This window comes from Sprattus sprattus (genome assembly GCF_963457725.1).
Source record: "Sprattus sprattus genome assembly, chromosome: 3".
In the NCBI taxonomy this organism is placed as follows: Eukaryota; Metazoa; Chordata; class Actinopteri; order Clupeiformes; family Clupeidae; genus Sprattus; species Sprattus sprattus.
Window position 1 is genome coordinate 8,086,803 of NC_137922.1, and position 11,963 is coordinate 8,098,765.

Below are 11,963 nucleotides of genomic sequence, written 5' to 3' on the forward strand. Positions count from 1 at the left end.
ACTTGCTGCCAAGTACACTTAGGGCCATTATAGTGATGGTTCCCATGCAGGCTGCAGTGACAGTATCTCTGCCCATTATAGGACCAGCAGTGCACACTGCCAGGATTCATTAAAATGGTTCCCATCCCAGTTTACCATCACCCCAATACTGCAGAAAGGTGTTATTTACGGGACATATGGCAGTTCGGCACAATGTATTTTGTTTAGAGTTTGTGGAAATATTTTAAACACACACACATACACACACACACACACGCAAACACACACAAACATACACTCATATATATATATATATTTCTTCAAGATATATACAGTACATATCTTCAAGTCCACACCTTTCAGAAGACATACAAACAATGGGAAACTCTATTTGAACCAAACTGCAAAATAAATAAGGGGAACACATTTCTTCCTCTGAAGCTCTTATTTTGCCGGAAATTATTCAAATGATTTCAGCAACCCTCTTATTATGCTAATGACCACGAAGGCGTTTTCTTTATGGACTCTCAGCCCCATTGTGTCCACAGACTGTGAAAGGCTCGGCCAGTCCACCCCTTCTCCCTCCAGAGCTATGCAGAAGGCCCCACATCCCACACTCCCTCACCTGGACGCATGGAAGGAAGGAACCAAAGAGAGCCTCGGCTGCCAGCAAAGTGAAGATAAAGAGGTCAAAGTTGAGGAAGTTTGGAGTAGACGACAAATCACGTGTTGCCATGGCAGTGGTGGGGGGTTGGGGGGGGGGGGCACTATTGATATTGAGCACTGCTTAGGCTGGAGAGGGGTCGGGGGGGGGGGGGGGGTGGACTATTGATATTGAGCTCTGCTTAGGCTGGAGAGGGGTTGGGGTGGGGGGGGGGGGGGGGGGGGGTTGGACTGAGGGACGAGGTGCTCGTCTCAGACACAATAATACTATTCATTGGGCTCAGGCATGGGTGTGTGTGTGTGTGTGTGTGTGTGTGTGTGTGTGTGTGTGTGTGCAGTGTATTCATTGGGCTCAGGCATGGGTGTTAACTCCCCTCTGGCAGGACACAAAGGGGCTCGCTGCCTCTCAGACGGCCCCGGCCATATTGTTGGTTCAGGACAGCACTCTCTCCGCCGGGGAGAAAGGCTCAGCATTGTGTGGCGGCCGCTAGGATGGATGGAGGGAGGCTCCAGAGGTGAAAGGCGAAAGAAAGAGAGAGCGGTGCGTTTGTCTATCTGTCAGCTCTGAAGAAGAGGGCAGGGGCGGCGGGGGAAGTTGGGTGGGTTCTTTCTGCCCTATGGCATTGGACTTGGAATAAATGAAAAGAAGAGGGAGGGGGAGGAAAAAAAAGATTGTGCTATAAATATTATTGAAGCAGCCAAATGCAGAACTAAAGAACCACGGGGGGGGGGGAGAGTAGGAGGGAACGCAGCAATGAAGGAATGATTCTCCCTTTTTTTCTCTTCTTTTGGGGAGGGAACGCAGCAATGAAGGAATAATTCTCTTTTTTGGAGGGAACGTAAAATGTTGAAAGCAGGGTTGCAAACGGATATGAGACTCCCCTCGCCACTGCACTGCGCTCAACGGAAACGAGAAAAATATATGTATGTCGTGAATCAGCAGCCCCAAAAGACAAGAACAGAGAGAGGGTATGAGGAGTGAGAGAGAGAGAGTGAGAGAGAGAGAGGGAGTGAGAGCGAGAGAGAGAGAGAGAGGGAGTGTGAGAGAGAGAGAGAGAGAGAGAGTGAGAGAGAGAGGGAGATAGGGGGATGCTTACTTCCTGCCGCAGATGCCGCGTGATTTGAGATGTGGTGGAGCTGACGTGTAACTACCGCGAGACGTACCTCTCTCCTCTACACACACACACACACACACACACACACACACACACACAGACGTACCTCTCTCCTGCTCCAGAGCCTCGTCTCTCCCCACTAGTGCACGTGGAGAGCGGGGAGACATGAGGCAGAAGGAGGGGAGGGGAGGAGAGGGGAGGGGAGCAGAGCACATGGGCTGGGAACAGGAGCAGGTGATGGGCACAGCGATGCACAAGAAGGAGGTTAGGAGGACAGGGTTTCTCTTGAAGGCAGAGTGGAGGGTACAATGCGTCCCTCTCTGTCAGGGTTTCTCTTAAAGGCAGAGCGGAGGGTACAATGCGTCCCTCTCTGTCTGGCACAACTATTAGCATCCAATTCAGAGGAAAATAGAGGAAGAACAATGGCAGAAGAAGAATAGGACGGGACAATGGTGGCCGTTTCATATAAACGTGCTAAAGTGCAATGGCATTTCATCATTGAAAGCATTTATGTGTTTTCAAAACGAACTCCTTCGGCCATTAACACTGGGATTTCCCTCCATATTTTAAAGCAACAATACCCACACACTTCTAAAGTAAGAAAGGAATGTTTCCATTTCAACACAACATGACCCACACATAGAGGAAACACACAACGGATCCCCAGAAAAGAGACTAAGCCCCGTTTTCAAACCGGATGTGATCTGATGTACCACAAGTACACAAACGGATTAAAACAGGATGTAACCTGATGTACCACAAGTACACTAACAGATGAATTAACCTTCTTCAGCATTAAAAACATACACATATGCACACACACACACACACACACACACACACAAACACACACACACCGTCTGCCTTTTCTCCACCATACACTCCGGTTTTACAAAGAGTACTTTGTTTGTTTCCCCTCTGGTTAACTCTGACCATTAGTTCCCATGACAACACAGCTTCCTCTTCCCTGAGTGACTGATGCCAGAGCAGTGCAGGTGCAGCCTGACTTCACACACACACACACACACACACACACACACACACACACACCAACACACACACACACACCAACACACACACCAACACACCAACACACCCACACACCCCCCCCCCACACACACACACACACACACACACACACACACACACACACACCCCTCCACTGGGCTGCTGTCAGTGATCACACACCCCTCTCAGACAACAGGTTGAGGGTCCTCTTCTCTCATCTCTGTACTCTTCTCTCATAGCATTCTTTCATCCATCCTTTCATATTACTGTAGGTCTCAAACTATTTCTTTTGTTTGTGAAATTGAATGGTTGTGTAAATAAATAGGGTATAAATGGTAATTGTTTTTTGTAAGCCATTTTCAATATTTTAAAAGAATAACATTTACAAAGCACATTACAAACTATAAGAATACATTTGCACTCAATAATCAATTATCACAGCGATACTTCATTAAACGCTTCTCTCCTTTTGTATTTGATGAAATCCTTCATCAAAGAGAATGCACCGCTAAGTTTGTGCAGCACGGCCACAGTGACGACCCCAAACCAGGCTACACCATTAACACCTGCGTTATTCTACTCCATTAACACCTGCGTTATTCTACTCCATTAACACCTGCGTTATTCTACTCCATTAACACTTGCGTTATTGTACACCAGGGGTTTTCAACTGGTTTTGTCCCAGGGACAACCACTCTGACTAGAAGGTAATCCGCGGCCCATGGTTGTGCCTGCGCGTGTGCGCGTGTGTGCGTGCGCGTGTGTGCGTGTGTTCGTGCATGTGTGGGGAGAGGGGAGACCTGTCAGTGTAATATCTGGGCATGGTGAAGTCCACACAGCCTGTCTATTCGTCTCATATCATTGTCTTGCCCTGTACATATTCTTCAAGTACGCAAAAAAAATGCTCTCACACAGGTAGTTTGAAAGTTGGCAAAATACACCTCATTGCTTTTGCAGCAAGCTCTGGAAATTCGGTCTGGAAACGTATCCAGAACTTAAGTCATATGAAAATCACGCAACATCTATTGCATGTACTCAATAAGATTGGCATTCAAGAAAACATAATGTGTCTCCATATGCCGCAATAGTTTCGATCGCTTCATAGCTTCAGTTGACAGTAATATTGAACACACGAAACACAGTGGTACCTCCTCTCCTGCTCTGGCTATCATCACTGTAAATCCGTATTTGATGTATTCCTCATTGTTTTTTCTTTTTCTTTGTCGACTTTGTTTCCCTGTATCCTGTGAAGGTGTACCTTTGTCGTGGCAGACTGTCTCTCTCCTCACTAAACACCGATCCATTGGTGCTTCTGACCAGCTTACTCCACGGTAGAACCAAATGTTAGATAAGGACAGTAGATAACCTCAGTTGTTCACCAAAAGTTTAACTTTTTCGACTAAACTTCAGAAGTACTTGTAGGCTATGCACGCGAGACTGTAAGTTATGAATAATCCGGTATGGCTCGACGTTACGAACGTAATGCATTAACATCAGCAAAGCACAGGCTACCATAGACAGCATAGGTGCAAGGCTACATTCTGTCAGCATGAATCTCCTTTATATTATTTTAGACTTATTTTTGTTATTTCAGTCATTTTCAAGAGTGATCTGAAAATGTGTTGAAATATCAAAGCAAATTTTTTTTTTTAATCGCGGACCCCCTGCAATACCGCCGCGGACCACCAGGGGGCCGCGGACCCCCGGTTGAAAACCCCTGTTGTACACCATTAACTCATGCGCTATTCTACTCCATTAACACCTGCGTTATTCTACTCGATCATTAACACCTGCGTTATTCTACTCCATCATTAACACCTGCGTTATTCTACTCATTAACACCTGCGTTATTCTACTCCATTAACACCTGCGTTATTCTACTCCATTAACACCTGTGTTATTCTACTCCATTAACACCTGCGTTATTCTACTCCATTAACACCTGCGTTATTCTACTCCATTAACACCTGCGTTATTCTACTCCTCCATTAACATCTGCGTTATTCTACTCCATTAACACCTGCGTTATTCTACTCCTCCATTAACACCTGCGTTATTCTACTCCATTAACACCTGCGTTATTCTACTCCTCCATTAACATCTGCGTTATTCTACTCCATTAACACCTGCGTTATTCTACTCCTCCATTAACATCTGCGTTATTCTACTCCATTAACACCTGCGTTATTCTTCTCCTCCATTAACACCTGCGTTATTCTACTCCATTAACACCTGCGTTATTCTACTCCATTAACACCTGCGTTATTCTACTCCATTAACACCTGTGTTATTCTACTCCATTAACACCTGCGTTATTCTACTCCTCCATTAACATCTGCGTTATTCTACTCCATTAACACCTGCGTTATTCTTCTCCTCCATTAACACCTGCGTTATTCTACTCCATTAACACCTGCGTTATTCTACTCCATTAACACCTGCGTTATTCTACTCCATTAACACCTGTGTTATTCTACTCCATTAACACCTGCGTTATTCTACTCCAGTAACACCTGCGTTATTCTACTCCATTAACACCTGCGTTATTCTACTCCTCCATTAACATCTGCCTTATTCTACTCCATTAACAGCTGCATTATTCTACTCCATTAACACCAGCGTTATTCTACACCATTAACACCTGCGTTATTCTACTCCATTAACACCTGCGTTATTCTACTCCATTAACACCTGCGTTATTCTACTCCATTAACACCTGCGTTATTCTACTCCATTAACACCTGCGTTATTCTACTACTCCATTAACACCTGCGTTATTCTACTCCATTAACACCTGCGTTATTCTTCTCCATTAACACCTGCGTTATTCTACTCCATTAACACCTGCGTTATTCTACTCCATTAACAGCTGCATTATTCCACTCCATTAACACCTGCGTTATTCTACACCATTAACACCTGCGTTATTCTACTCCATTAACACCTGCGTTATTCTACTCCATTAACACCTGCGTTATTCTACTCCTCCATTAACACCTGCGTTATTCTACTCCATTAACACCTGCGTTATTCTACTCCATTAACACCTGCGTTATTCTACTACTCCATTAACACCTGCGTTATTCTACTCCATTAACACCTGCGTTATTCTACTCCATTAACACCTGCGTTATTCTACTCCATTAACACCTGTGTTATTCTACTACTCCATTAACACCTGCGTTATTCTACACCATTAACACCTGCGTTATTCTACACCATTAACACCTGCACATGCCCATGTTTGCTGTACTTCAGCGTGTGATAACAATCAGACAGCCCCAGCGCTAACACTAGCACTAGCACAAGCACAGGTCCAGGGCCATGTCTGTGGGCATCTACCAGAGGACACTCTGAAGTGAACACCACCACAGAATACCCAGAAACAGCAGCTCTGCGATCAGTACAAATGTACCTGAGTCTGGCTCTCATTGGGGTTTAATGTAAGGCTGAAGCCTCTGGGCTGGCTCTCATTGGGGTCTTATGTAAGGCTGAAGCCTCTGGGCTGGGTCTCATTGGGGTTTAATGTAAGGCTGAAGCCTCTGGGCTGGCTCTCATTGGGGTTTAATGTAAGGCTGAAGCCTCTGGGCTGGCTCTCATTGGGGTTTAATGTAAGGCTGAAGCATCTGGGCTGGGTCTCATTGGGGTCTAATGTAAGGGGCCCTTTACATGAAGCCTAGCTTCACTGAATCTTCACATTTTTCACACCTATCGAATCTTTTAATTGCGTAAGGATGGAGCCTGGTAACGAGAGATTTGCGTAAAGACTTACACACCAGCTTGGGATGAACTGACTGTAGTACATACCCCACGCCTGTTGGTGGCGCTTTAGCGCTGATGCAGACAACTGAAAAAACGTGAAAAAATGTAGAAGAAGACAAGAGGACATGGGTAAGCAGCCAGTAGACAAGCTACAATTAGCAACGTTAAGCCTAACCACATAGCCTACATTTAATCTACACAGTAATACACTATGGTGGTTAATACAATCGGTGGTCAGAGCAGACTATAGGTTATGCGAAAATGAATTTGATTTTCTATTAATAATAAAGAGTTTGGAACAGTGCAACATGATATGTCTGTGAGTTGTTTAAATGCCTTTGCTTTACTGAGAGGCTGAGCTTGAGCATTTCCCATGAGGCTTTGCTCCGACCATTCTACATTTATATATGAAGAAAAAAGCTAATTAAATTGCTGGCCAATTTATATTTGTGGTCATGAGAGTTATGTAACGTCTGAATAAAACGAATTAGATCAAAATAGGAGGCTAAACAAAAATCCGTATGCTGGATTCATGAGAGCGAATACGAGACCCACCACGAGTGTGAAGTAGAAGGAGAACAAGTGATATATACATTCGTTGGAGCAATGGTAGCAGGGCTCGTGAATCCGCGCAGACGAACACCAGCCCCCGTACCGATTCAAATCTACTCACTTTCTACCCCAGACTTCGATCATTGCGGATAGAGAGTGCGGATAGAGAGTGCTCGTATAAATGTTAGGGCTATCTGTATTAGCTATCTGTATCAGATTGACAAACTAGGGTCCATGTAAACAACCTCTAAGGCTGAAGCCTCTGGGCTGGGTCTCATTGTCCTGACGGAGGGGATTACCCTGGCAGGGGGGGGGGGACAATGTGCCCCCCCTGAGAAGGGAGGAGCACCAAGCATACTGCAAAACGAGAGGGGAGGTGATCTCCTCACACACACACACTCACACACACACACACACTCCTCACTGGCTCAATTACACTTAACAAACAAGAGTTGGGGAACGGGCAGGAGAGACTAATGACTGGAATGTTGAGGGAGTTTATGGAGGACAAATAAAAGGCTGCTGTAGAGTTTGGGAACTGAAGTAGTTAAACCCAGACACACAAAAAAGGGGGAGATTTAAAAAAAAATCCCCAGCAAAGAAATATAAAAGAAATTAGAGCTAAAAAGAGATCTGGTAGGGTGTAAAGTAAACTAGAATGCGTTTCGTGAACGAACTGCGAGAGTGTGCTTTCTCTGTTGCGGCCATGACCGAGAGAACAAGTGCCTTGGAATTGGGGCAGGTGTCAGCTCTCCAGCTCTCCCTGCTGGATGAGCATGCACAAATGAGTATGCACAAATGAGTATGCATGAGTGAGTATGCATGAGTGAGTATGCATGAGTGAGTAAACATGAGTGAGTATGCACGAGTGAGTATGCATGAGTGAGTATGCATGAGTGAGTATGCATGAGTGAGTATGCATGAGTGAGTATGCATGAGTGAGTATGCATGAGTGAGTAAACATGAGTGAGTATGCACGAGTGAGTAAACATGAGTGAGTATGCATGAGTGAGTATGCATGAGTGAGTAAACATGAGTGAGTACGCATGAGTGAGTACGCATGAGTGAGTAAACATGAGTGAGTAAACATGAGTGAGTATGCATGAGTAAGTATGCACGAGTGAGTAAACATGAGTGAGTAGAGCCCTGGTATGGAAGGTGTCTCTTAATATTCCTAGTTATACAGTTGAATGGAGAGGGACAGAGAGAGAAGAGGAACCGTGCGCAGGTGTCTCTAGGTGCGTTTCCATCCCATGTCTAAATGCGCATTATCTCTATGCGAATATTTAATCCTGGTTGGAAACGCATGCGATACGCATTAACTTCCCCAATGCGCATAGAAATTCGATTCGCCAGAGGGAGGTGGATTAACTAGTTATTCGAATTTAGTTAATGCGCTTAACTTAGATGGAAACAGTTTATTCGAGCGATTCGCGTCTTTTGTGTATTTGTTTATGTTCGGAGTTGGACTGTAGACTACGTCCTGTTGCAGTGAGAGACATCCGTGCTGCTGTCTGCCCCGAATGTGATGTTCCTCTAGTGCTTCTCAAACTGCCAGCTAATACACCACACCTCATGCAGCATGTTATATACTCTTCTTTCATGCACTTTCTGTTATACACTATAATAATATATCAATGGTTGCTGTTTGTTGTTTCCCCTGAACATCATCATCATTACAGTTTATTGTAGGCCAACTGATTAACTTGATTTACGTGCAAACTACGTGGACATGTTATCTCCCCTGATGTACTTTTTTGTTGTTGTTGTAAATTATTGTTTTTTTGTTCTGTGATCATTGATTTTATTCTATAACACCTGCGGACCTGGTGTGCGCGGTTGTTTCGGTCCGCAATCTCTTGCGCCTAGCGCAGGTATGGTAACTTAATATATTTCTTTGCTTGTACGGATGGCAAAGCATACTGCATATAAACATCTATGTACAGTGGTCTTGCTGACGCCGAACGTTTCGCCCACAACACGGTATTCCGCGCATGTTGCAAGTTTGTTAAGCGCAATTGCAATGGGCTCGTCGGTGGGGACAGGCTTTCTGCAGCAAATACTTTCAGGCAACACAGCAGGGCCTATCTGTTTCGACCCACAGCAGTGAAGTGGGCCTTCACCAAATAAAAAAAAAATCGCTAGACCGTGCTTGTTCCCAGATGTAGCCTACGTAGCCTACGTCTGCGGGGTACGGAACTCGCTGCTAAAACATGTTATATGTTGTAAAACATGTTAAAATCTTTTACGCCTTCTCCTTCTAGCAACTATTAAGGCAAACAACTCAAATGCTACAGCATTTAAAGTCCCGACGGCAGAGAGGAGGGCGTCCATTCTAGCGTGCACAAAACTCTTCCTCCAAATTAGACAAAAGACTCGGGTGAATGGAAACGGTTGCTCAATGCGCATTTGTTTTATGCGAATCACCGTGAATGCGAATCGTTAATGCGAACAAGCTGAATGGAAACGCACCTAGTGAGAGTTGTCAGTGAATCACAGGTGCAAGCCAGTTTAATGAGCCTATTATGATGTCATAATGCCTCAAAGTTCTGCCATGCAAGTCTATGGAGAAAAAAGGTGATGGAAAAAGAGGAATAAAAAAGGAGTGGCAAGGAGTACCGCCACGAAAAGTCATAGCAGCTTGCACCGGATCGGGCCGGACGTTTTGGTGTTTGAACGGCGTCTCTATCTCAATCGGGCGAGGAGTAGTTAGCTGCAAGAAAAACTACTAGAATAAAAAAAATTGTAAAAAACGAAGAACAATAGTGTGCTTCCCTTCGGGCAAGCACACTAATTATTTCCATCTTTAAATGAATACAAATATGTGAAAACATTTTCAAACATAAATACCTGATGTCAAACGCCTCAAGTCACTCTACAGGAGATATCTTTATTTTTTTGGGGGGGGGGGGGGGGGCAGGGTGGGTGGGTAGGATGGGAAGGCAGGATGGGGTGGGGAGTCAACAGCACAGGTAGGCTCTGACTTCCAACAGATCGGCAGCACTTAAAACCAGGGATCTGGCAGCTCCGTTGATTGAACATGCCAAATCCCATTTGTCGGTGAGGGGGTGGTTTGAGTGTGTGTATGCCTGTGTGTGTGTGTGTGTGTGTGTGTGTGTGTGTGTGTGTGTGTGTGTGTGTGTGTGCATGCGTATCGACACAGTGTAACCTTGCACCTCCATGGAAGGAGACGTCAGATGCAGAATGCTAGCGGGCAAAGCACGCAGGCAGGAAGGCAGGCAGGCAAGCAGACCCCCCAACCTCTTTTCCAGGCTGCAGAGGGAACCCCCAGCCCCCCACCACCACCACCACCATCCCCCAGCCTGTACAGCCAGATCCCCAGTGCCACGCATACACGCACACACACAAACACACACACACACACACACACACACACACACACACCCCGATCCCCAGTGCCACGCTGCCAGACTCGCACAAGAGCTCCGCCGCTCTCCAACCATTATTGATCCTGAGAGGGAGAGGACTGGAGGGCTGTCGTTCTAGCTCTCCAGCGTAGCCTTTCGCTCTCTCTCTCTCTCTCTCTCTCTCTCTCTCTCTCTCTCTCTCTCTCTCTCTCTCTCTCTCTCTCTCTCTCTCTCTCTCTCTCTCTCTCTCTCTCTCTCTCTCCTCTCTCCCTCTCTCTCTCTCTGTCTCTAATGCTCTTCAACTTCTCTCCTTCTCTTCCTTCCTCCACTCCATTTATCAAGGTTAAAGAACTCTTATAAAAAGGCGAAAGAAGAGGGGGGTGGGGGGGGCACTGGAATGTTATCTGACTTCATGAAAAAAGGCCCTCGAGGCACTACAATGTGTGTGTGTGTGTGTGTGTGTGTGTGTGTGTGTGTGTGTGTGTGTGTGTGAATGCCTGTGTGTGCACTACAGTGAAAAGGCTTTTTTTCCCCTCTCCATCTCTCCATGTATAATCAGCCACCCACTCAAATGAGCAAAGATCGTCTGTCCATATGAAAGACACTGTGAAACACACACACACACACACAGCACACACACACACACACACAAAGATCGTCTGTCCATATGAAATACACTGTGAAACACACACACACACACACACACACAGCACACACACACACACACACAAAGATCGCCTGTCCATATGAAAGACACTGTGAAACACACACACACACACACACACACAGCACACTCACACACACACACAAAGATCGCCTGTCCATATAAAAGACACTGTGAAACACACACACACACACACACACACAGCACACACACACACACACACACAAAGATCGTCTGTCCATGTGAAAGACACTGTGAAACACACACACACACACAGCACACACACACGCACACAAAGATCGTCTGTCCATATGAAAGACACAGTGAAACACACACACACACACACACACACACAGCACACACACACGCACACAAAGATCGTCTGTCCATATGAAAGACACTGTGAAATATCACAGGAGTGGTGATGAGGTAATCGACCGTGTACTTACACAACCCGAACGCAGAATAATTCTGAAAAGGGCAGAAAACTACAATTCACAAAGTTCTGTTTCCAGAAGCACACCGTTGTAATCTAAACTAAACTAATTAAACATCAGGCACTGTGGCGCAAACAGTAGCCCCGACCACATTTGGGCTTGATGCTCATGGAGGACACAGGTTCGATTCCGGCTTGATGTTATTTCTCCTGTCCACTCCCCACCTCTTCTCCCTCTCATTTCCTGTTCCACTCTTCACTAAAACTATCAATTAAAGGCCAAAAAGCCCCAAAAGAAAAAAAAGAAAAAACATGAGGCACTGCAGACTTGCACTTCATGTGAAGAATCCAGCATTGAGGTATCTGAGCTGTTCTCTCTGCTCCTCTTTGCTCCTCCAGCATGGAGATATCTGAGC